The sequence below is a fragment of the Coturnix japonica genome, chromosome 1 (genome assembly GCF_001577835.2).
Source record: "Coturnix japonica isolate 7356 chromosome 1, Coturnix japonica 2.1, whole genome shotgun sequence".
Classification (NCBI taxonomy): domain Eukaryota; kingdom Metazoa; phylum Chordata; class Aves; order Galliformes; family Phasianidae; genus Coturnix; species Coturnix japonica.
The window spans coordinates 75,111,975-75,138,919 of NC_029516.1; the positions used below are offsets into that span (position 1 = coordinate 75,111,975).

General features: G+C 42.6%; 1 long non-coding RNA gene across 5 annotated transcripts in view; it reads right to left on the minus strand.

Annotated features, from left to right (window-relative positions):
• Positions 1-26,945, minus strand: part of LOC107320504 — a 258,990-nt gene that overhangs the window by 61,046 nt on the left and 170,999 nt on the right. For all 5 annotated transcript variants that reach the window (XR_001558292.2, XR_004308966.1, XR_004308968.1 and 2 more), the window contains 2 exons: positions 2,498-2,567; positions 1,838-1,976 (listed from right to left, as the gene is read on the minus strand). This is a non-coding gene — a long non-coding RNA (uncharacterized LOC107320504). The remainder of the gene's footprint in view (positions 1-1,837; positions 1,977-2,497; positions 2,568-26,945) is intronic.

Here is a 26,945-nt window from a genome sequence, read left to right on the forward strand (position 1 = left end):
GCCCCTCCGGGGCCCACGGCCCCCTGTCACGGACGCAGGTAGATTTTTAGTTCAAACCGTGACAGATTTCTATTTCAGTATGCTTTCCTCATGCTTATGGTGCTATAAATTTGCATACAAGGGCAGGAATTTCCAAGCAGGGGTTGCCAGGGTTCTGCCTTCAACATACTGCAGGATTTCCTGGGCCAGGATGCATTAGGTCCCATGACATCCAACATCTATCCAAGACAGCAGGCAATGCCTGCTTCTCAAGAGGCAAACTCTAAATGCCACAGACAATGCAGTGATGCCTATGAGAAAAATCCCTTTCTCCTAAGCAGAACAGCTTCCCAGTGCCATCAAACTCTATCTTCTTTTCTTTCCAAATCTCATGGGCACTGTGGCCCAGGGGAGCCCACCCCCTGTTTAACAGGATCTACCAAACATCTTGCACTTGCATGCTACATTCCCCTGAGTCCATACCAAACTGCAGCCAGAAGCCAGGCACATTCATCCACCCTGGGGAGAAAGCAGGTGAGGAAAGGGATACTCTCAATGGCTTACAATACACAGAGGGTTTGCAATGTTGCAGGAGCTTCCAAACAAGTGAATATTGCCGTTCATGAAGGTGATGTGGAGCAAGCCAATTAGATCTGCCAATAGTGAGATGCTTTGAAGGAGATGGAAATGTTTTGATGGCTTGCATGGTTGTATAATGGACTACATAGACATATAATTCTTGAATTTCTAGACAAACCCAAGCCTGTCTTTTGAAATTAGTCACAGCTGTTGAAGTCATATCCCACTGGAATCATGTCATTCAGCAATTTTTACTGCATTTCATTGCTATCAAGTTATTTTCCCTCTGGTTTCAGCTCACGCAATACTTATGAGGAGGGCCCAAAAAACACCCAGTACATGCAAAGCTGCAGTTAAGAACAACCAAGTGGGTTTGACTGCATCAGTGCCTTCAGGAGTAGGATCCAGAAACCATTACACTTCAGGTTCTTAAAAAAGATTAAAAACAGCAGTATCTGAGCCGCTACTTTATGGCCCTGACCAACTAATGAATACTATGGGACTGAAGAACCAAAAGGCAAGTCCTGAGACCTGGGAGCCCCATCTGCTCACACATTTTTCCACTTCTGCTGGGCTGCTGTGATGCACCTCCCAGCTGGTGCAGCTGACTCTGACTGCCCTCTAGTGCAGGGATCAAATTTGCTGAAGAATTTAAGACGGGGATAGCTACGAATGGAACAGAGAACTAGAGCTGAATGAAAAGTTAGCTCTTACTCAAGCACGAGAGGACTATGGCTGGCAAGGAGCATCCAAAGTCATATTCTAGGTGCTAAACTGGCTATAAAAGTGAGAGCACTGAGGTGTTTTCAACAGTGCACACCTACCAGTTATTCTGCTGCCCCAGAGAGAAATTCTCATGCAAATCACATGTAAATTAGTGAAGTGTAACATAAAATTGAGAATCACATGATAACTACATTTTGGGAGTGTCAGAAATGGCTTCTGAGTATGATGTGGTTAAGAGAACACCTGGCTAGTTCAGTCTCTGTCTCAAATGTCAGGGTTGACTACTGAACCGATTCACAGAACTTCTCATCTTACAGTAGGTTTTAGAAGTTCTTTCCCATTAAAAATATAACTGTACAATGAAAGCCCAAGGAAAGTTCTTCTGTGGAATCACTCAGAACAGTTCTAAGCAATACTGACTTTTCATAGCTTAAGGTTTTGGAGACATTATTAAGACAAAAAATAGAGCAACTTCATCGTAAGAATCAACAATTACCCACAATTAGATACAGCAAGATAAAATTACATTACTGGAGAGAAAAGATCTACTTACAGTAGTTCCAAATAGACATCGGAACTATTCATCTTCTGTACCGATGATATATTCCAGCTAGATTTTTTATGGTGAGATAAGTGAATCTGAATGAGCTGTGCCAGAATGACAACATTCTTGGGATCCATTTGATAGTTTCCTGTTGAAAAGAGGCATTATAATGAAATTAATTTAATAACATGAAAGATTCAGAAGAATGGTAATGGACTACAGAGTCTTTTATCTCTCACAGTCTTCTATGGTCATCACTTCACATAAGATTCATCTACTCTATGATGGCCATACTCATTCTCAGTGAGAGGCCAGTCACTGAGCTTATTGCCAGAACTTGAACACATTGGTAGAATTTGTTACCACTGCTACACCTATTCTGTGACTAATCAGAAGCTTTTAGTTTCAAGGGCACATCCTAACGTGAAATAAACATCCCATAGCAGCCACTGGAGCAGCTGACTAAAGCTCTTACTGACAGCATAGAAATAAGGGGGATTTTTAAGCAGTTGTGCCTCAAAATGAATCTCCTACCAAACCTTGGTCTGGTTAAACCTTTGCAGAGTCAGACAGAAAGATCTTCAATTAACACTCCCTATTTCCAGCTTAATTGTCTTACTTCCTCAGTTCCCCTGGGAGGAGAGTGTCAGTGTGCACAGTGATACCTACATGCATCCTTGCTCTTGCTCTCTCCTCAGGAGATATTCTTAGCGTGTATCTGCTGTTGCTGCCATGGATCCTGCCATTGAGAAACAGAAACCATTACACACCTGCTGGACTTTTTGTTCCCATAAATGCATGGTCATATAACAGCATAACAAATAGAGAAGTTCTATAACAATTCAATCTATTTGACAATAACTGGTGGAGAACAGGCAACTGAAAGGACAAACCACCAAAAATAGCACCACTCTCAGACAAAAGAGAGGGACCTGCTGTAAATGGAGCTGGAAGAGGTCAGCTTGCGCAGCCAAGAACATTCGCCAGTGCAACTTTGTCCAGAGCTGTACAAGTTTCTATTAAATCTTCCTCCAACATTGTGTTCCAACATTGTCCTGTGGGGACACTTTCTAGGAAGTATGCATAAATTTCATGTCAAAATACAGCTATATCTAGCTTCAAATCAGAGTCATGGGGAATGTTCCCATTGGTTTCAGCAGAATTGATTCACATTCTTCATCTGACATAACTACAGCTGGACACTATGCATGCAGATATCCAACACTGGTTGCACATGGACAGCGTATCACATCAATCACAGAATGCAGCCATAACTTCACTGCTATTAAACCATCCAGAGCTAAACTGGGAACATGGAGATAAGCACAACATGCAGTACTTCAACAAAGGTTTAAGGGAGCTCCATGAGGTAGTGGATACCGTCCTCACCCCTCTGTGCCCTGTTGAAACCTCCAGCCCATGGATGCTAGTTTGATCCAGCTATACTCAGGACCAGGCAGTGCTCTACCAAAGTCAGTGCGATGCTATTATTGTGAAAGCACAGGAATAAGAATTATCTGTTGTCACACTTGCATGCTGCTCTGAAATACCTGTATCGAGTAAACATGAAAAGCAAGCAAGCTGGTTGAAATTTACTCCAGGGTGAGAGCTCGAAGAGGTCTGGTAGACCTGCTAGCAGCTGAGCTTGTTCTCCAGCTCACCTGCAGTAACATCTGCATGTGTCTAGTGACAAGAGGCATACATAAGGGAAACAGTCAAGGAAACAGTCAACTACCATTACTATTTGAGGACAATAAAATTAAATAGAACAAAACAACCACATTTCAATCACAATTACTGTTTTACTGCGTTGTGCAAGATAAACGCTTCCTCCTCTGTCCTCCCACTTATGTACAATAATGTTAGTTAAGATTGAGATCTAGTAAATTACACAATCTTCAGTTCAGTTTTCCACAGCACTATTAATCCTGCCTAATAGGGACAGTCACACAGCAGGATGTGACAGGCTACAGATCTGGCAACTTAGCACAGTACTGTTATTCGGCCTTCTGCCTTAGACGTACACTCACATTTATTCCAACAGGAACACATAAACAAAACTCAGAGATCAATTCTATAGTACAACTGTGTGAAACAACTTATACAACTGATTAATGTGCAGTTTTTCCTTCCAAGACAAGTTCCATGTATTCCATCAACCAATACCTTCCAACCAAAGCATCTGTATTTAGGAATTTAGTACATAATCATAGAATCACTCAGGTTGGAAAAGACCTTAAATATCATCGAGTCCAACCACAACCTGCCCATACTACCCTGACTCTAACAACCCTCTGCTAAATCATGTCCCTGTGCACCACATCCAAAAGGTTGGATAGAAGCCTATTCCAGTGCTCAACAGCCCTTTTATGTAAAGAAGTTTTTTCTGATATCCAACCTAAACTTACCCATAACAGTGCTCTTGCTCCCTCATGTTTTAACAGATCAATGTTTATCATAGAACATTATGACTTTAAAGGTGGCTCAGTCACACTGTAGTCACAGTATAAGCACACTGTGGTGTTCAATGGCACAATCACTAACTTTCCTAATTCCTCTGCTGGGCAAATAACTACTCTACTGAAATCTGTGCTACATTATTGTCCTGAAACTGTCCCAGAGTTCCATGTCCTTCAATATCTTGTAACTAAAAATGGAACTCTCAGCTCGCTCCCAAGAGGTCTCTAATTAAAATAGGTATTTTTAGACTTTAGGTATACTCAGATACAATGCAAGTGATACTATAAATACTTTTGTGACTTTATTTTCTGATACATTTAGTCCCCAGAAAAAGGACAGAAAATTTACCTTTACTGTAATGACAGTCCAACCTATGAAAATATATAGTGGACATAGAAGAGAAAGGAATAAAAACAGCAGTCATTCAATGACTTTAGTTAGCTTTTTGACTACATTAGTGTGTTATGGCAGAAACAAATGACAATTGCAAGACAGCAAATGCATCACCAGCTCCAACTAGATTCTAAACAGTTTATTTTCCCACTTATTCCCTTCTGTCTTTATCTTCCCAACAATGAAGCACTCTTTGCTATTTCAGTTAAGGTTAGAAGAGGCTTCAGGGAAGATGAGATGAAAGTAGTTACACTTTCATAAAGTTCCTAAAGGCTTAAAGTGAGAAACATGTTCCTAAGATCACACTTTGACTTTCCTACAGTACACCAGGAAAGGGGGCAAAGACATCAGGAGGAATCTTCTGTCTCCTCTTGGGTCTGAGCAGAACTTTTGCACCACTTCTTCACCTTGTCCTGGTGCTGTACTGAGTGTACAAGGCATAGCAGGCACACCTGACTAACCCTCTGGCTTGAGCAGGAAACTGAAAGAATTGAGGCTACAGAAATTGCAAAAAGTCATGATTTGCAAAACAAAAAGTTTTTAAGACTTGTAATTAGTTATTGAGCTAGAAAAAACACCTCAGTACTCATAACCACTTGAACACATATAACCTTGTCTTCTTATTAGTCGTCTAATAAGATAGGAAGATATCTTCACAATTATGAAGAAAAGAGAAGAGAGAAAGAACGTAAGAGATAGCTGGTAAGATGTGGGATGGTTTCAGAAGTCCATCAAACTTTATCTCATATTTTATTGCTGACAGAATTGCACATTATGAATGTTGCATGTAAATTTTCACCTTCCTTTTCAAATTATAAGTTAACAATTAAAATGCAGGTAGCATTTCCTCTACACCTGTAATGGAAAGTCTTCAGGTCCACATATTACATGAAAAAAAAAAGAACAAAAAAACCCATTGCACTGCTTGCTTATGTTAATGGCTCACACAGCTTTCTTGATGATGATACATACAATTCTATAATAGTTCCCAAAAAGAAAAGTTACATCTGTTAAATGTATTTTACAGGTAGGGAATTTTACAGAATGGATTGACTAACATCTCATGACAGCTAGGAACTGAACGAAGGTCTCTGAATTCTGAACTAATACTTAAATTATTGTATCTTCCTTCCTTTTCATCCCTAATTCAAGCTGTTAAGCACTCACTGTGGAACAGAGTAGCCCAAAAAATGCATTAAGATTTTGATCCGCACACTTTTGCTGTTCTACTCTCATAAATTTCTTGGAAATCAGAGTTAAGCTCAACTAAGAAGGGCCACAGGGCCATGGGAAAGCACAGTCATTGACACTGGAACTCATTTTCTACAATGAATTCCATTTCTATGCACTGCAAACAGTATGTTTTGTACTCAGTGCTTCAAGAAGATTGATCTGCTCTCTAAGGACAGAAGATGCAGTGAAGAGAAATATAAAGAAGGTCAGTTAAAATTTATATGAATCCATTAGGAAGCCCTTAACAGTGATTTTAAACTATTATATTTGTGTTTTGCTTCTCTGTAGTTTTGCAGATGGGGTAGGTTCTTTCATTAGGATGAAAATATAAATATTTCACATGATGAGCTGCTTATTTTGTGGGCTTCCATTATCCTAGAGAAAGCAAGAGAGGTGCTTTTAGCCTTAACAATTACAGCAGCTGTTCAGAAAACCATAAGCACTCCACAGGATCAAGTCTTGTCTTCATTATAAGGAAAAAACTGAAGCACAGATGTTACTGTCAAAAACATCTCACCTGTGGGAGAATTCAGCTGTATTCCTTTCTAGTATACATGTTACTGAGCTACACAGACCTTTGTTATTCAATATAACACTAGAATCGTCTGTAATTACTGGCTTCTGCAGTCACATTAATACAAAATATCATTTTAAGTTATACAGACCTGATAGCATTACTGTAAACTGACTACAACTTTGCTAAAGTAATATAGGTTCAAGGAGGATAAAATCTAGTGAACATTTAGTGACTTTACGTAACTGTGGGTTTTACTACAGGTGAAGAATCATCGTGGGTAAACAACACTGAAACTCTTTGTTCCAACTACTAACCAGACAAGGAAACTGGCACTCAGTCAGTGAAAGCTCAAAGTCAAAGAATTCACAAAACCAGCAGCTGTGGCAGCTGAATTACCTATCTGGAGACCTCAATTATATCTACTCATAAAGCTGAATTTAGTTATTCAGCAAGACACTCACCTAATTTCCCCCACTCGCTGCAAGGTCATCATGGGGCACTATTCTTTCCAGGCCAGCTAACTCTGATAACTATTTGTAGGAAGTATTCTCCCAAAACAACTGTGTGTGGAAGTCCTCATTATTGTTGTTACCTCAAACAATGTTTTCTGAATATATTTGGAATGAGATAGTTAAAGACAATTCAGGCCAACCCAGGACTTTACTGTGACGTGTCACTTTCACCAGAGTTCAGCTCAAGCCAAAGCTCCCACCCTCATGTAACTAGTTATATATAGGAATACACAAAAAGTTATATACCTGTTGAAAGTAAACTCATCTATCCATATAAAATTTTTCTCAGTTCAGAAGACCTGAAAAAATTCAGAACCAGCTCACGCTTGCATAACAAGCCTAGGATCTCAATGCTAATGAACTTTTCTGGGTAACTTTCAACCTAATGAGATCCACTTCCATGAATTAACAAAGTTCATATATGTAACTGACAATACTAAAATCTACAGCCACAGGCTTGGATAAATTAGGAAATGATTCTTCCTCCAGGCCAAATTGCTTCAGCCCCTCATAACTAAGCAGCTGTAGGGGAAGGCACAAGGAGGTACAGAATCCAACCTCAAATCTAGTCTTAGTCAAGGCTACAAAAGACATAAACCATCTCCTAATGACCATAACACAGTCTTCTAGAGTGGTTTGGTATGTTCCACAAATTCTTCTTTAGTAATTCTGAGCCAATCTTGCTAAGCCATAACTATTTCAGTCAGGAGTGGTTGTTTGTTTGTTTTGTTTTTTAAACAAACAGAAATGGTTTTATTGCATAATACACTTTTATACAAATATGATGTTAATTCACATTAAAGGCAAGCACAGAGCTTTAACTCCATCAGGATATTTAAAGCCACTGCAAATTCTCTGTGTAGACAAATCTCACAATGCAAACCCTCTGAGATTTTTCTGTCACAGTTCTTGGGATTTGTTTTGTCACAGTATTGGAGGGCTTCCCAAAATTCACTGTCCTGAATTATTGCCCCAGTATGAATGATTTCTTCCAACAGTTCTGCTTCATAAAAGGAGGCAGCAGTTCCATCCAGGAGCCACCAGCCTTCAAAGCCTACAGCCTTTTGTTTCTCTTCCATACAGCTGACCTTGAAATGTACTTGCAGCTATTCTTTCTCTTTCCCTCTGCGATTGCTCTGAAGAGCTCACTCTGCCTGTCCGCTTGACGTTCCTGAGTCATTATCTGTGTCTTAATATCCATCTTTGAGTGTCTCACATGCAAGTTAAAGGACAGAACTAAAAAGCTTCACTCTTAACAACATTTCTTAGGGGGAAAAAAAAGGATTAAAAAAAAAGGAAAAAAAAAGATTCCAAGTTATACCTTGTCATGACTCTCTTATGGCCTTGTATTGTCTCTGCAGTAAGCAGTAGGAATGGATCATACTAGGTTTCAAAGACCTGACTGTCTGTGGATGATGGTCATCTCCCCTCAGCGGAGAGAGAACAATATGAATTCACGATGCTTTCAGTTATTTTGGAAAAGGCAGTGATTTAATCCAGTCCCAGTGGCTCAAAACTGCTCTCGTGTTCTGATTCTTCAACCCAAGCCTCATAATGGCAATTCTGCTGTCTCAGTCTGCTGAGGAATTGTCCTGCTGCCTCAGGGAGGAGCACAACTGTGCCAAATGGTGAAATCAGGTGGACAGTAGAAGGGTTGGGATGAGCTCAAGAGCATCTACTCCTTCTTGCTCTTTGTTAGCCATGAGACAGCTGTGTGAGCTGCAGCTGTCTCTCTCTGTAGTGACTAGAGCTGCACTTACTGCCACGTTCTTTGACTTTTCTGCTGGGACTTATCCTATTGATCCTCTCTGCTTTTTGAAAATGAGCAAATCCAAAGACAAAAAGCACCTCTGTGCATCTCTCCCAAAAGTTACAGGAAATATTTAGGGATCAATAAATAAATAAAAATAGAGTTTCCTATTGACTACTGGTATAAACCTGGCAATGTCTCTGTTTTTTCTATCTTTTCTAGTTGCTATGTCCTACTATTGTATCTGTGAAATGCAGAACATCCTCATGTAGATTTGCCAGGCCTGGACTTGAAAAGATGACTGAATGTGATGTATGCAGTCACAGAGCTCACCTTATCCAAAAGATCCAGGCTAAGGAAAGAGGAATCCTGTAAGAACAAAAGGGAAAAGGAGGGCTAGCCCAGCAGAAGTGTGACAACAGAGGTGACTCAGATCTCCAGAGGCAAGAAAACAAAGGCTCTGTCTGCAATATTGAAGCAACCCCCTGAAATCCTTCTTGTTTTCCTCCTTCTCCAGAGACATAAGCTCTGGGCAGTGACATTTTCCTAAAAACAATGCCTAGTCTCTTTAGGCTGCACGATCCATTTGCACACCAGAACCAAGAACAGCATCATCCAGATGAGGGACACAGGAAACAGTAATGTTTTACAAAGAAACTAAAACATGAGAAGGGGCAGAAGATACATAATGGAGGACAGAGCCATAGGAATTTGCTACAACAGTCCCACTGTTCCTTGAGCACTGCAACAGCTTACAGAAATGCTCTGCAAAAATGTCACACAGAGCACTGTGTCAGGCCCTGAGGACAGCACTGAGTATTTAGACTTCAGTCAACAAGCTACATTTGAGGAGACATACCACCTTTGGTGATAGGATGAAGATAACTTATGCAAACCAAGAAATCTAACCACTAGAGAACTCCTGACTGAGGGCATGGTAGAATTTACAGAGGAGCCTAATTTTGCATGTAAGTGGCTATCACGCTCTTAGATCACTTGGATGGGAATATTTAACAGTGGGAAACATGTAATTCACAGGGCCATGGATTTTTGGCCCATCTGTGGCTCACCTCACAAGGTACGTCTTGCTTCTCTATGCAGAGGATTTGCTTGTGACCTCACACTCAAGTGATGATCTCGTGCTCGCTCTGTGCTACTTATTTCTATGGAATTCATCCTGTTTTACCACAGGGAGGAGAATCTGGATTACTGAGATGCACGTGAGAAAACTGGCAATCCAAATAGATGCCACAATGACTTGTCATCTGCATCTGCCTCCCTCTGACAGACAATCCCTGAAGGGGAACATCTTCCAAAGATCTCCTACCATGCCTTACATTCCATAGCAGAAACCCCAGGTATTTTATTTACATTGTCAAATTAACAGAAATACTCAACAGAAATGATCTTGGCAGTGTCTAATAAGCCTTTTTAGGAGGCCTTCATTTTTCTACTGCTGCAGCTTTTCAAAAATTAATGCTTTGTTTTGACTTGACTAAGGGTTGGGGTGGGTGGGTGGTCTGAAATCCATATGGACCGCTTTAATTACCTTAGTCACACCAACAGATACAAGGTACCACAGCATCCTTTGTTTTTTCCTGTGTATTTTTTTCCACTTTAGTTACAAACCACATTTATCCATATTTCTTTCTGTAGTGAGCAACAGTTTATAAGCTGTTTGCTGCCTGGTGACTGGTTTCCCTATTAATAACAAAGTTTTCAAAAGAGCTCAGCATGTTGTATTGTTATTCTTTCACTGAATTTAAATAGAACTTATTTACTCCACTCTTCTGTGGTCTTACTTGTTCATTATCAGTAAGGTGAGTCACATTTGTCAGTACTTGGATGAGAGACATAAAAGAAGCTCTTGCTTAAAACGTTGAGCCAATAACTACATGGTACCACAAACTCTTCCCAGAATCATAAATATCCCAATTTGGAAATGGCCACAGGGATCAAGTCCAGCTCCAGACTTCATTTGAAACCACCCAAAACCCAAGCCCTACGTCTGAAAGCAGCATCCAAACACTCTTTGAACTCTGACATCTCAGTCACAGCCCTGTGCAGCCCGTTCCATGCCCACCACCCTGTGGTGCAGCCCCTGTCCCTGACCCCTAGCTGCCCCTCCCCTGGCACAGCTCCATGCTGTCCCTTTGGGCCCTGTCGCTGTCACACAGAGCAGAGCTCAGCGTTGCTAACCTGCTCCCTGTGAGGAGCTGCAGCTGCCATCAGGCCTCCCCTCAGCTCCTCTGCTCCGCTCTGAGCACAGCACAGGACCTTGGCTGCTCCTCACACTTTACAGCCCTCCTCTGGACACTCTCTAAAGCTTTATGCCCTTAAATTGTAGCACCCACTGCTGCACCCAGAGCAGAAGGTGAGGCTGCACAGTGCAGAGCAGAGATGTAGGAGGGTGCTGGCAGTGCTGTGCCTGGTGCACCCCCCGGGTACAGTTAGCCCTCTGGGCTGCCATGGCTCTCCACTGGCTCACATTCAACGCGCTGTCAACCACAACCCAGATCCCTTTCTGTAGTGCTGCTCTCTAGCCTCACATCCCCCAGTCTGTTATAAATACCCAGGGTTGCTCCATCCAGGTGCAGAATTCAGCACTTGCTCCAGTTAACCTTCATTCAGTTGGTGATTGCCCAGACCTCTAATTTATCAAAATCTCCTTGCAAGGCCTCAACAGAGCCAACAGCTCCTCCTAATTTAGGGTCATCCACAAACTTATTTAGTATACCTTCAAGTTCTGTATCCAATTCACTTATGAAAACATTGACGATAGCTGGCCCTAAAATGGAGCCTAGGGGAACTCTATTAGTGACTAGCTGCCAGCCTGATGTAACCCCATTTACTATAACCCCTTAGACTTTTAAAGATGCTCTCTGATGCACTGCAAAAAGGCAACAGACCAAATCTTTAAAGATGCCTTCTCTAAAGGATTATTATCGGAAATTATGCACCTCAATTGAAATTCCTAGTACTCTCTCCCTCTCTGAGTGTCCTAGCAGCATCTGCTTGACAAATGGATGTCTTGTATTTCTTGAACTGATTAAGTGTATATGGTGTCACACAGTGCCCAACAGCTGTTCAGCCAGCTACAGCTGAGCAGTTCTTATTTCTGTGTGTACAACCTTGGAATCCCAACATACTTGCAGTTCTGAAGGGGGTTTCCTGTCCCACAGGGTGAATCTCTTCCTTTTGATTACTGAAATCGAACTTTTGCCAGGCATACAGCATTTTAAGACACCAGAACTGCATAAATAACACTCAGGAATGCTTGAGAACTAAATACCATTTGCTTGGGTGCAGTACAGACACATTCATGTAAATCCACTGTCAAAGAGAGACTAGTCAATATACAGTCTATGCAAATACAAGGAATTGACAAAAAGAGTTCACCTTCCTCTTATTTGTGGGACTTCATAAATTCTGGGTTTCAAGAGCTACAGCTCTACTCCACTGCTTCCAGTTTCTTCTCTATTTACTGAGGCTTCTGTATTTCCTCCAGTTGCTTCTGAGTTCAGATCACCCTTTCCCTCTTTATGGTAGCAGCCCCCAGACCCAACAGGAGCACTGCCCTTAGTCTGCTGCTCCTGGGGACTTGGTGGGACTGTTGGTTTGTCTGGGAGGTATGATATGAAACGCATGCACCAAGCATAATTTCCTTACTGGTTGTCATCTGGCTACAGGGGTTTCTAGATGCTGTCTAGATTCACAGACTCAGTATATTAGGCACAGTGGTTAGAGCTGAGACTCAACCTGCGCACAAGGCTGTTTGTTGATCTGATTTTTCCTTCTGTAATCTTTCTGTGTTGTAGCTTGTATTAGCCAGTGGGGTGCTTTGAGAGAGAAGATTCTTGAGAGTTATTAACAAATTATGTTGTGGTAAAAGCAACTGTAAACAGAAGTTGCTTATTTAATCATGGAAGTAATTTTAGGGTCTGATTCGTGTTGCTACAGCAGCCAAAGATTAAACTAAGGAGTACATAATTGGGGTTGGGAATTGTGGCTTTTCTGGAAGGTCAAGCAAAGTGCCTGGATGTGTAGGGCAATCATGCAGAATTCAGAGGAAAAGGCTGGGCAGAACAATTTCTAATGCACTCTCAAGCATACCACAATGTTTTAAAGCTTGTTTAAATTAGAGGTGCATCTATACAAATGCCAGAAAAGATGTGCAATCTAGGTACTTTCCACTCTGATAACTTCATGATCTAGTCTTTAAGCAGATTCCCCCAGACTAAAAAGCCCCCAGTTTCATTAACAAGTTACTGTTGCAAAGCTTGGCACTTTCTTTAGCCACTGTGTTCCAAACTGAACAACTCCTGGGAAGAAAATACACTGAAAGAAATTAATCCAACAGTTTGTATCACAGTTTCCTTTCCTGAGCTATCTTCAAATCCTAATATACCACAAAACTACAGAAAACACATTATACGAACACATTACCAGTCAAATAAGTAAACAACTGCCACATCTAGCTCTTGAGTAGTCAGTAACTGCCTGGCCTGGGAGGAAGGCTGAAGCAAAGAGAGCTTCACCCTAGATATAAGCTAGAACAGCATATTTCTGGACTGTAAAAATAACAGGAAGAACCTATGAAGCTATCTCCTGTCGTAAAAAAGACTTTTCCTTTGAGGGCTTAGGATATCTCTGTGAAATTGTCTCATTCTCTAAATCTTCATTTGCTGTCAGCAAGATATACCTGAAAGCACATAGCTTTGTAGGGATTATTCAAATCACAGACAAGACGTTAAGGAATTCCAGGCATTGAAAAAATGTCTCTCTTCATAAGCATGTTTGCAGAACATTTTAGTTTTAACTTGCTCTAATACTGAGAGATGCTAAAGAAGAGGCCAGGACCTTAATAACATACTTTTTCTAGATTAAAAGGCAAGAGGAAAATATATAACATTCCTGCCCAAGATCTACCAGCGGTGTTACAGATACACCATTCAAGGCAATATATGGACATAGGCCTGCTCCAAATTACACCTGGCTCAACAAACGTCTCACCACACTCCCACTGAAATGCTTATCTCCTTTCGTCATGTCCGCATTCTTACATCTTTTCTTTCACATTCCCTCAATAACTCACCTACTTCATTTCTTCACCCCATTCTCCCCAACCTCCTTGTCCCTATTCCTTCTTTCCATCCAGTTTCTTCCCACGATCTTTCTCTGTCACCCTCTCTCAATTTTTCACTTGCCATTCAACTCAACCCATCCCAATACTCTTATTCTTCTTAGGGTATAGAAAAGTTAGTTCAGGATGGATTCTGAAGCAGGATCTTACACAGCCTCTTCCTTCAATCAGATCTTTCCATTTATACAGGGATTTACTCTGCTTACCTTATGGAAACAAAAAGTCATTCTCAATAGATGACTTAGCTGGGGTTTGTAAGGCCCTAGAAGACCTAGGTTAAAGGTGGAAAAGAATTCTGGCTGGGCTCGTTGGCAGGGCTTTGGTTTGAAGGAGAAAAGGGGTGATAGTGGGCCTGCCCATAACAAAGTGCAGGATAGCACAGCTAAGTTAAAGAGACAAGGTGCTAGCAGGGGCCTTTACCGCTCCATCTTTTGATGATTAAGGCAGCAGATCGACTAAAGGTAAATACTTCAAAGGAATTAAGGAGTTATCCTCCAAGAAGATGACAAGACCAGCTGCCCAGCTGAAGTGTCTCTACACCAACACATGCAGCTTGGGAAATAAACAGGAGGAGCTGGAAGCCACCATGCTACTGGAAAACTATGACGTAATTACTGTCACCAAAACTGAGTGGGATGATTCCCATGACTGACGGCTACAAGGTGTTGCCCTCTACATCAAAGAAGGGATAGGGTGTGAAGAGCTGTCCCTTAAGAACAGCCACAAGCAAGCAGAAAGCCTGTGGGTGACAGTTAGAGACAAGCAACAAAGGGAGACTTGTGGTTTTGCAACCCACAACAGGCTGCCTGATCAAGTGGAGCCACTTGGTGAAGCCTTCCTCCTCCAGCTGCAGGAGGCATTGTGTTCTCAGGCCTGTTGGGAGCCTTTAGCCACCCTGACCACTGCTGGAAACATAGCACAGTGAGCTATAGGTGATCCACAATGCTCCTGGAATGTATCAAGGATTACTTCCTGAGCTGGGTAATAGCCCAACCAGGGGGGATGCCATGGCGGACCTGCTGCTCACCAACATGAGTGAACTGATTGGTGATATCAAGATTGAAGGTTGCAGGGGCTGCAGTGACCACACAATGGTGGAGTTCACACTCTTAAGGGATATTGGACAGGCAAAAGGTAAAATCAGGTAGTTTAATTTTGAGAAAGCCAAATTCCAGCTCTTCAGGCAGTTAGCCAACAAAACCCTCTGAGAATCTATCCTTGAGGACAAGGGAGTGGAGCGGAGCCAACAGATCTTTAAGTAAGTTTTCCTTGGTTCACATGAGCTCTCTGTTCCCAGGTAGAGGAATTCAGGAAAGGAAGGCAAGAGATGGCATGACTGAACTAGGACCTGCTGGTCAAACTGGACAGCAAGAAGAAAATGCACAGGCAGTGGAAGCAGGGATGGGTACTCCGGAGGGAGTGTAGGAGTGATTCTGGGCTGTGTAGGGAAGGAGTCAGGAAGGACAAGGTCCAGATGGAACTGGACTTGGCAAGGGGCATAATGAAGAATAAGAAAGGCTTCTGTAGGTACAACAGCTAGAAGGTGCAGGAGGGCATAGCCTCTAGAGAACAATACAGGAAGGCTGGTAACAACAGACAAGAAGACTGAGGTACTCAACTTTTTTTGCCTCAGTCTTCACTGGCAACTGCTGTACACGCAGCCCTTCAGCAGGTGGTTCAGAAGGTGAGACGTGGGGGAGTGATGCCCTTCCAGCTCTAAGTGAAGATAAGGTTTGTGACACCCTGAGGAACCTGAATGTTAATAAATCTTTGGGTGCCATTTAGATGCATCCCAGAGTCCTAAGGGAATTCGCTGACATGGTCACCAAGCTGCTCTCAGTGATGGTGGTCATGGTAGTCAGGTAAAGTCCCCGGTGACTGGAAAAATGTCAGTGTTACACCCATTTTTAAGAAGGGTAGAAAGGACGACCCAGGGAACTACTAACCTGTCAGCTGCACCTCTGCACAGGGGAAGATGTGGTGCAGATCCTCCAGGCAGCTATGCTAAGGTATGTGGAAAACAAGAAGGTGATATGGGATAACCAGCACGGCTTCACCAAGGGCAGGTTCTGCCTGACCAACCTGGCTGTTTATTATGATGTCATAACTGCACCAGTGGTCAGGGGAAGAGACACTGATGTCATCTATCTGGATTTCAGTAAAGCCTTTGACATGGTCCCCCATAACATTCTTTTCTCCAAATTGAAATGATAAGGATTTGATTCATGGGCCGTTTGATGGACAAGAAACTTGTTAAAAGATCATACCCAGAGAGTGGAGGTCAGTGGCTCCATGTCTGGATGGAGATCAGTGACGAGTGGCGTTCTTCAGAGGTCAGTACCGGGACTGCTGCTCTTTAATATCTTCATCGTGACACTGACATTGGGATCAAGTACACTCTCTAGAAGTTTGCAGATGACACCAAGCTGTATGGTGTGGCTAACATGCCCAAGGGATGGGATGCCATCCAGAGAGACCTAGGCAGGCTTGTGCGATGTCCAGGTGAACCTCATGAGGCTCAACAAATCCAAGTGCAAGTTCCAGCACCTGGGTCATGGCAATCCATGCAAGCTGGGGGATATAAGGATAGAGCACAGACCTGCATGAAAAGAACAGGGATACTGGCAGATGGCAAGCTGGACATGAGCCAGCAACATGCCCTCAAAGCCCAGAAAGCCAACTGTATCCTGGGCTGCATCCTAAGCAGCATGGCCTCCCCTTAGGGAGGGGATCCTGCCCCTCTATTCTGTGCTGGTGATACCTCACCTGGAGTATTGTGTCCAGATATGGGATCCTCAGTATAGGAGAGACATGGACATGCTGGATAGTGTCCAGAGGAGGGCCACAACAAAGATGGAACATCTTCCCTGTGAGGACAGGCTGTGAGCTGGGGCTGTTCAGCCTGGAGAAGAGAAGGCTCTGGAAAGATCTGACAGACGTCTTTCAGTATCTAAAGGTGGGCTATAAGATAGGAGACAATCTTCAGCAGGGTCTATTGTGATAGGACAAGGGGAAATGGTTTCAAACTAAAGGAGGGGTGATTCAGATTAGATATAAGAAAACAAGTTTTTTACAATAAGGGTGGTGAAGCACTGGAACAGGTTGACCACAGAGGTGGTGGATACCCTGTCCTTGGAGACATTCAAGACCAGGCTGGATGGGGCTCTGAGCAACCTGATGTAGCTGTAGTTGTCCCTGTTCATTGCAGGGAGTTGGACTACATGACCTTTACAAGTCCCTTGCAACTCAGTTCTATTATTTTATGCCTTCAAGCTGCACAAGGGGAGGTTCAGGCAGGACATTAGGAAATATTACTTCTCTGAAAGAGTGGTCAGGCAGTGGGATGGGCTGCCCAGGGAGGTGGTGGAGTCATCGACCCTGGAGGTGTTAAAGGAACATTTGGACATGGTGTTGAGGGACACGGTTTAGTGAGAACTATTGGTGATGGATGGATGGATGGTTGGACTGGGTGACCTTGTGGTCTTTTCCAGCCTTGGTGATTCTAAGATTCTATGACTCAATAAGAGATCCTGCCAATAGTTATGTTTTACTGAGGACATGTCTGTTCTGAAAGGATATGTATTCTACCTCCATCTCCCACCTGATTAGTGTGTGCTCTCTGTCTTAAGAAAGTGGCTCCCATTTTTCAGATGTCTTCCTGTACAATTGCTGGCACTTTCTATATAGTGTCCAAAATAGCCCTTCCATTGCTGGAATCATCTCCCTTCCAAATACTATTAGGCTTTTGGCACTTCTTTTGCCTTTCAAATCATAGGACATTAGCCCTTTCCCATGAGAATTATGTATTTTGACTTATCAAGTCTATGCCAGCAGAACTGAGGTCACATCTTGATATCCTGGATGAGGTACCCAAAGTAGGTTAACTATCTGCCTTCACTTACAATGCAGCAACCTGACAGTGAATGCTTAGCATCTGATGTTTATCCATTTGAGATTGTGGTTGTTATTTGTGGCTCAGACCATGGAGTTCAATGCTCAAGAGACTTTGACAGCCTTTGCTGCATTGAAATGCACCAAGAAAATAGGATCATCAAGAAGCTGTCAGGAATGGTGCAATGCCCATGCATGTCCAACGCTCTGTTCCTGCTCAGGGGTGTCATAATAGCATCTAAAGACTTGACCACAGGGGAGGGCTAACTAGGTAGGTGACATAAACACACCATGGAGGACAGCTGGGCACAAAACAAGTTACACATAGGAAAGTAGGACATAGAAAACATTATCTTCCCAGTTCAAAGATGGGAACTGAAATAGTAATTACGATGTGTCAGGGTCACTCAACAATTGAGAAACAGTGATGAGAACAGAAATTTCTGTTTTTCTGAGTCACAGCTCAGTACCTCAGTCACAAGACCATTCTTCATCTGTCGCTCTCACCCCAAGGGAAAAACATGTCACTCCTATTTGCTTAACTAGCAGCAGTCCTATCTACAGGCTGTCCATCTTCCCAAGTGCACACACGGAGTCCCAGAGATCTGAAGCAATAGCGACACATGAGAGCTTACCTCCCTGCTGGAGGCACATGACACAGCTGATGTGCATTAGAAAGGCCACCTGATTCATACAGTACCATCAGAGTTCGTGCCTCATGATATCGATGCAGACAAGAATTCTCAGCCCGATCCTCCTCAGATTAAGTTTCTGAACATTCCCTTTATGGCATGTGGAGAGAATCTGAAGGAGAGTTCAACAGCACAGATATTTTCCTGGCAAGAGGACGGGCCTTTGAAGCTCTCAAGTGGTCCCAGAATAAATTTCATGACTTGGGAATGAACACTATGCGCTGACAACGTCTTTAAAGGCAATCATCAGGGCAGCCTTTCTTGTGCCCACTGCTGTGCTGTGATCTCATCAGATTTTCTGGAAAGAATGTAAAGAGCTGGGTGGGATTCCTTTGTGGGTGTGCACAGTGGTGGGGACATCAGCTAGAGAATTAATGGGGGACACTGCCTTGAGAGGCAGCTGTAGGTTCAGGCCTTCTGCTGGGGTAATCCTGTCACTTTTAGTGCTTCAAGATATGTTCCCCTCAGGAATCCAGAAAGTGGAGGTGCGGAATAGAGAGGTTAGGAAACTGTTGGGGAACAACAGAATCTTTGCTCGCGTTCTGAGCATGGTGAAAGTGATGTTTAATTTAAACTAACACATAAGAGCAAGGTGCATAACTTCACATGGAGTGATGAACTCAAGGTGGCATTATGCTAGCCATTTGCTTTTCCATTGCTGGCTAAAATTCATTAAGGATTGGAGAGATGGTTTTCATGTTAAGCACAAAATGATACTTGAACCCTTAAGAAAAAAACTGGCAATGAGAAGATTTTGTGAGAATTTCATCCACTCTATTTGGTGCTTTTTTTTTTTTTTTTCATGTTAAACATAAATTTGGCACCATATTCATGGCATTCTGCCATATACTTCAATCCACCTAGAACTGTTCCAGATGAAAACCTCTGCTAGCTGTTAAGTGAAAACCTCCAGTTATATTATGCACCCCATATCCAAAACCTATGAAATCACAGAGGAAGTTTTGAGTTCAGACAGAAAAGCTGAACAAGCCAAACTTTCTCAGTTCCTCCTTGTGGCCGTGTGATCTGTTCCATAAATATCTTGAAACAAAGCTTTTTGCATGTCTGAGAACAGGCACCAACCTGCTCTAGACCAAGTTTCACAATCCACACTTACACTATAATGGAAGTTTGGCTTCACAGTCCTACCAGGTCCCAGGCAATGGCTGTGCAACAGAAACAACAGCAGGAACCAGTGTCTGCCTGTGGTGATGTTCCCAAGCTCAGGACATTGTTTTTTTTACAATGGGAAGGCAGAAGCAGCCCTAGGGTATGATGACCTTTCTTCAACAGGGAGCCCCACTCATCTCCTGGCCTTGCCCAATTGGATCCCCAAGTTTAAGACCATTTTTCTTTACAATATAGGTAATAGGAATAAAGGTGTTATTGCTGTCGTACTGAATTCTGCTCCCAGTTTCAGGAGCAGATCAGTAACTGCCATCAAAGCCACCAGCAAAAAGCTGGTGATAGATGAGCTGGGTAGGTTCTGTAATTGACAAGAGAGAAAATCCTGGGGTCTCCCACTGAGATAAGCTTTCAAATCCTTGCAGATTCTCCCACCTGCTGGAAAGCAGTGTAGGCAACTAAGATCGATTAGTTGAATGTAACTACACACACATACAGATGTTGTGACTGTGTGCCAACACACCCTTCAGCAGAACGACCTCTGCTGGAGTTTAGTTCACTATTTTTTCCTTTCATTTTCCTTATGCTGTGTCGCCATACTGCAAGGCAATGCACTGCCACATCACCACACATGCACAAAGCATGTGATGGTAGTCCTCTGAGCCAGTGAACTCCCAGAGCTACTTTAAAGCAATTTTAACCACAGTTCTGAGAAGGAGTGGTACGAAACCAGTAGCTGGAGATCACTGTCAGAGAAGGGGATGTGAAAGTAGGCAGCCTGATGAGAGAGGCCAAGCAGTACTATGTATGCAGTGGAAAGATGATCACATCATGAGTTCACTGTTTTTGACCTGTGGGCCTCAGGGATAGAGTATGTTGATATTAGCAGGATATGATCCCTCAGGGGAAAGAGGATGAGCCAACATCATTCATCTGGCTAATCACAAACTGGAGCTACGAAGGGAAAGAAGAATATTCCTGAGCAAAGCAGAAAGCTTTGTGTGAAGCTTTGCAATGTAGGAGCTCATGCTTCTAAAGTGGGCTTCCCTTCAACTACTCTGCCAACAAGAAAGACAAAATTCTCAAGAGGGTAAGACTGAGGTGTGGTGTTGGGGGTGGTGAGATGTGAGCCCCTATGTCTTCACTATAGTGTGTGAGCTGCTTAGCATGGGAGAGAGGATGGGGAGGAGAGAGTGGGAAAGATCTTTCATAGAATCATAGAATCACCAAGGTTGGAAAAGACCTAAAAGATCATCCAGTCCAACCGTTCACCTATTACCAACAGCTCCCACTAAACCATGTCCCTAACACAACATCCAATCGTTCCTTGAAGACTGAGAAGTCAGAGTCTGTGATACAAAACAGGAAGAAAGCTGATCAACAGAGTTGAACCGAGAGAGAGCAGAGCCGTGTTTCTTAGCAATCCAGTTACAAAAGAAACACCATTGCTTTTCCTTCATAATCAACTAAAAATTAGGATAAAATGCTGTGTTTGTTTAGTTTTTTCCCCCCTTCTTTATGTAGATAAAATATAATTTGCCTTCTTCTTTGTTGTTTGCAAGCAGGGATGTGTGATTAATTTCAGAGTGTATTTTCACAGAATATTCTAGAAAACCTTTAACATCTTACCAAGTACCTCTGCTCTTTGCATAAGAAGTTCATAAGCTCTGAATTGAAATACTCAGCTTTATGTCTCCTGATTCTCTTGCTATTTGGGAACAGAGAGAGGAGAGAACATATAAATCTCTGGCCACTGTAGCAAGTCTCTAAAGGGACATCAACCTCTGGCATAGTTAGAGCCAAACCTTAACTCCTTTTAATAACATTTTCTTTGGATCCTTTTTAATCATTCTGCAGGATAAGGGTCAGCTGGGTAAAATGTTAGCTTAAGTCACCTTGCCCTGCATAATTTTCTCTGAGACAAATATTAACTTGATTCATCTGCAAATCTGATCCATTATGATTAATCATTTCTCAGACACTTGTGGCACTAGCTGCATTTATACATAACCAAGTCATTTCCCTGGTGCGTGACTGTTGCATTTGCACCAAAATTTATATCCATACAAATGGGACAGAGACAAGAAGACAGCGAAAGGCAGGATCTTCTGCAAGAAGCTATCTATTCAGATATCATGCTCACCATGGTTGCTTTTGAGACTGCCTGACTGAAAACACACATATCTGATGAGAACTGTCTTCATCCTCATCGCAACTTAAAACATATTAGCTACAGTACTTCACAGAAAATTTCCCTACTGAAAACACCAGCCTCTCACAAGCCCGCTCATCCCAAAGGCTGTAGCGGTATAGACAGACTGCACATAAATTTTGTTTCTGGAGACAGAATAATTACAGTAGAGTGTAAAAGATATATAATTTGTTGTTTCTCCAAGCTGAAGCACACGCAGAGTTGAGCTGCAGCTCACTCTGCCTGTTGAAACATACCTACACGTGAGGTTCCTTGTGTTATACTCATAGTTTTCCCCAGAATAGCCACTTCAGCTCATTTCAGCAGCCTTGCATAGCAACTGCAGCATCTTCTGCCTTTGCTTTCTTCTCTCTCAACTCTTTTTCTCTTCCTTGCATTATACTGACAGGAGTGCATGTGGCCCATTGGCTCACATGACATCGCAACAGGTTTGTGTCCTGCTTTGGGACACTTAGTCACCAAAGATCTCCTCAGGGCATCACATGATGCCCTCACCAGCTGTGTCTGGCATCGGAGGTCTTTGCATAGAGAGAGAGGTGCAATGCTGCAGAGCAAACACAGGATAAAAAGGACACAAACTGGGACATGTGTGCATGGTTTTTACTCTTGGTGAGCAAGATCTGCTAAGTCTGCTGGGTTAGTATCTATTCACTGCATAACCCAAGACACTCCAAAAGCTATGATTGTATTGGTAACACATTTCTATTGGTAACACGTTTCTATTGGTAGAACGCTGCCCTGGCCACAGCAACAGTAATTCATGTCTGTTACATTCCTCCTTCCCACCTCTATGTTGTTGTTTTGGCTGTCTACAGCCATGAGAGCTGAGGGATAGAGTAAATGGGGAACCAAAAGATGCCACAGTGGCTTGCCACATGACACCTGAGCTGTGTGCTTCAGCTGCAAGGAGAATAGATGAGGGAGCTTGAGAGGTAGACTGAAGTGAAAAGGAAAAATCAAACAAAGGAGAAAAGGTAGAAGAGTTGCCAGCTTTGTGGTCAGGCAGGGAATAGAGATATGGCAGATAATCTGTTCTGCCTCAGACTTCTTGAGCAGCTTTAGGCACATCACTTGGTCGGTTTTTAACATAAGCTCTTCTTCTGTCAAAAGCTGCTGTGAGAGGAACTATCATAAAATGCAGTGGGGGAGCAGAAATACAGAATAACAAACACCTTCAAGGTGGTAAAAACAGGCTTAAAAACATTCAGAATAAATATGGCTTTCACCTGAACAGCCTCAGCAAAGTCATAGCTCACAGGGAAAGCAGACAGGAGCACAGATCAGGAGAGAGTCAAGGCTGCTTCTGTCTTTCTCCACAACTGATCTATAGGTTTAAGAAGCTCTCTCAGCTCATGTGTTGGCATCAGCAACACAGGACTTCATCCCTGGTTGGCAAATGTGGAGTCATCTTGTATTCCTCAATACTAGACAAGGACCTCCTGCTGTATTTAGCATTTGCCTTTGCCTGCTGCCACTCTCTTTCCACTAAGGGTTTCCCAGTGGATCACCAGTTTGCACCCTGAGCTGTACTGGTGTGGCTGAAAGCACAGACTTATGTTTAGGTGAAGTGGGGACCAGTGCTCCTATCATCAGGCAAACATAGCCATAGAAAATTCTGGGTGACTGAGTACAGGCAAGGCACAAAACATCTTCATCATTAGAATGAATTCCTCCTGAAGCAAGCTGGGCTCCTTTCCTCACTTCTGCAATTAAGGACTGCTCCAAAACCGAATTGCTTTGATGGCTAGAAGCTTTCTTCTAATATCCAGGCTAAGTTCTTTCATGCTCAGCTTATATCCATTTGTTCTTGGGATAAACTCATCCTTCAACATTAATGATTTCCTCTTCTTCCAGTCTTTACACCCTGATACATTTATAGAGAAGAAATGAAACCCCTCCTTCATTTTGCTGGCTGAAAAAGCCACTCTTTCCCCATCTCTCTATGTAGGCTAGGAGCATCCCTGTCCCCAGTATCATCTGCGAGCTCTTTTCTTCACCTGTTCCCACAAGAATACATATTTCTGGTAAGTAGCTGACAAGAAGTGCGCATCATTTCTCAGTTCAGATGTCTCCCGAGCACAGTATAACCCATTCAGTCTTATCTCTCTCCCTCAATACATTGTAGGGTACTGTTTGTCTTTTCACAATTCTAACACATTGGAGCTCACAGCCCTTCTGTGACGACAATATTACCTATTGCTTGTGCAAACTTTTGTGCTTCTCTGGCATTGCCAACTGTTGAGATACCACAGTGGTTCTGTTATGGAAACTGGCACATTTCTGCATATTAAAGCTAACACACCAGCAAAGACAATTTCTGATTTCCATTTTTGTAACTTGATACTTTCCTTCTCTATACAACCTACCTCTGTCTCCCCATCAGCCAGTTATTTTATCCGCCTTCTAACTTTTTCGTAACTTCTTTTTTAATGACTAATTTTGCATTTGGCACTGTGTCAAAAACTTTATTGTAGTTAGGTCAGATACATCAGCATCATTTGCCCTGGCCAAAACTGTTATCAAAGATATCAGATTCTTTTGGCACACTCTACCTTCATCAAACCAATAATTCACTGTATTGCATCACTGCTCATTTGCTTCCATATTTTTTCATTATTCATTCCTACAAATTGGCCCTGAAGCTGCATGCACTGAGGAGGTCAGAAAAGTGGGTCTTCATTTCCCTAGATTACACTTTTCTTAGAGATAACAGAAGTGGTGCATCTGTTATTCTGCAGTCAGACAGTGCCACCACCAACTTGATAGATTAATTAAAAATCCGCCCTAAAAGAGTTGCCTTTTCATATGCCAGCTATCTCAATATTCTGAGATATTCTGGTCCCCATGCCTGGAGCTCATAGAGATGCTTACGTTCTGGTTTCATCTCAATCACAGTCATTTCCTTTTCTATACACACAGCATTTGCCCTGTGCTCTCCGTTAACAGTTATCAAAAGCTGAAGTAGTACTTGCATGCTCGCTGTCCTTGGGTCTCACCTACGACCTTCTCATTACTTTCCCCTTATGAGTAGAGCCTCTCCATGACATGTCACAGAGGAGTTGGTTGTCATTTCCTTTTCTTTCCTCCTGAAGGTCTGTCTCAGGTTGCCCTTTGATCACTTCTAATTAATTTTTATAGATTTAGCCCCCTTCCATGCCAGCAGCTATGGCAGTGACCTGCTACTTACTTCTGGTGGGCCTGTGCCTTCTGGGCTTACATCACTCTAAATGTACCATTGTCAAAAATCACTTTGGAGCCAGTACAAAAGAGATGTCACAGAGGCTTGCATGGTTTTAACTGTGGTCACATTTTAAACTACTTAAAATCAAACTTGTGCAATCTTGTGTGTGAAGATACACCCTAAATCCTTCACAGAGATTTAAATGAAGGAACTTCATGCCCATGACCCAGTAGCTCTGGGTCAGGGAGAAAGGAGCATTTTCTCTCCTTGCCTGTTCTACACGTTCACTTATTTTGTGGATTGTCTCTTTTGTATTTTTAGCAGTGGATGTTGCTAAGGCAACCAAACTAGCTGAACATTTTGTTTCCCTAAGAACAATGCATGTTTAAATATTCAGGCAATTTTCCATTGTTCAGCAGGAATGGTGAGATCAGTCAGATTATCCAGACCAGATGAGGGAGGTTTAGGTTGGCTTTCTCTTATATCTAAAAGCCTTTAGTGTGCTGACAGCCATCGGACAGCCCTGTCCAAAGGGGGAAAATACACAGCAGACACATAGAAAACCCTCCATAAATGGGATAAATGTTTAGTTTTATTCCCATTTGTTACACTCCCTACAATAAATCAGAGCACTTATGTCCTTCCAGGTAGCTGAACTACACTCACTCCTGTGTTGATGCTTGCACAAAGCCTGCTTATGTGCACCAAATAACACAGCACCAAATAACATCATTGCACATGCCAGAAAGGGGAAAAAAAGAAAAAAAAAGATCTCACTTATCACATCTTTCCCTCTTGTTCAGTCCATGGCTTCCAGGTACATGTTTCAAGCACCTGGAAAAGACTTGGGATATTCCTACAGGGCTGGCATCAGCAAAATGGGAGTGGTGATGGGATCTTGATAATGACATTCAACCATCAGCCTGAAGCCCACCAGCTTGATTTCCCAGCTGTCTTTCCACTGGAGTGCATTCAGGAGGGCAGGCACAACCCATCCCACTGGCTGATATGTTATGGCAGGCACTGTGACCTACCAAGTGTCAACGCTGACATGCAACAGGGGAACAAGAAGCTACCTGATATTAAGGGGATATATAGGACTGAAGCTATTACTGTCAGCACTGGTAGAGATGCTGTGCAATGGAGCATGCCTTCCTCCCTGACACACAGCACACACTTGACTTACTGGTATCACTATGGGTTGGAGCAATTTATCCTTTCCAACACATCTAGCTCCTGAAACATGCCACTCTCCTTTCTAATTACTTGAATGGCAAGTAACCAGCTTGAAAAAAGAGCTTTAGAAATCTCTTTGCTTGTCATTATTTGACAGCTTTCTGTGCGTATTTCTGCTCTTTTCTGTCTTTATTTTTTTAAAAGTAAAGCACATTACCCAGAACGTTCATATACTTTATCCTAAAAACTCATCACTGCAAAGAGGGTTGCGCTGTTCTAAGAACAACAACAAGGTCTCCCAGCTGATCTAGTCCAGGACCAAGCATCTCAAACAGTATAAAAAATGCCATAGGACTGCCAAAGATCCTAGGCTGAAACGGCAGTGACAGCAAGGAGAATTCATTTTCAGGAAACCATCTGGTTCATGGGACATTGGACAGTTAGACAAAGTTTGAAGCAGAGAAGTCGGTGAATCATAGGTTTGTCTGCCATATGAGGCATGGAAGAACCATATGAGCCATGAAAGTCCTAGCCCCAGCACAAGCTCATCTGTTTGCTTTTTTTCCATCCCATTATTTTTCCTGCAAGACCAGAAAAACTGATGGATTACAGATGGTCCAAGATGGGTACATGTCACCTCATGGGTTATTAAACCATTTCTCTCTGGCAAATATTGTTTGAGATGATTTTCATCATATCCCTCCTTTGCAGCTCTCTCTCACTGCAGAGCAAATTGTCAATCTACCAGTCTCCTCAAGCCTGAATCCTGGCCAAGCTGTAGGACTAGAGGGAAGATTAAAGTCTGGAATAGGGCTCATGGGTTAAGAATGCT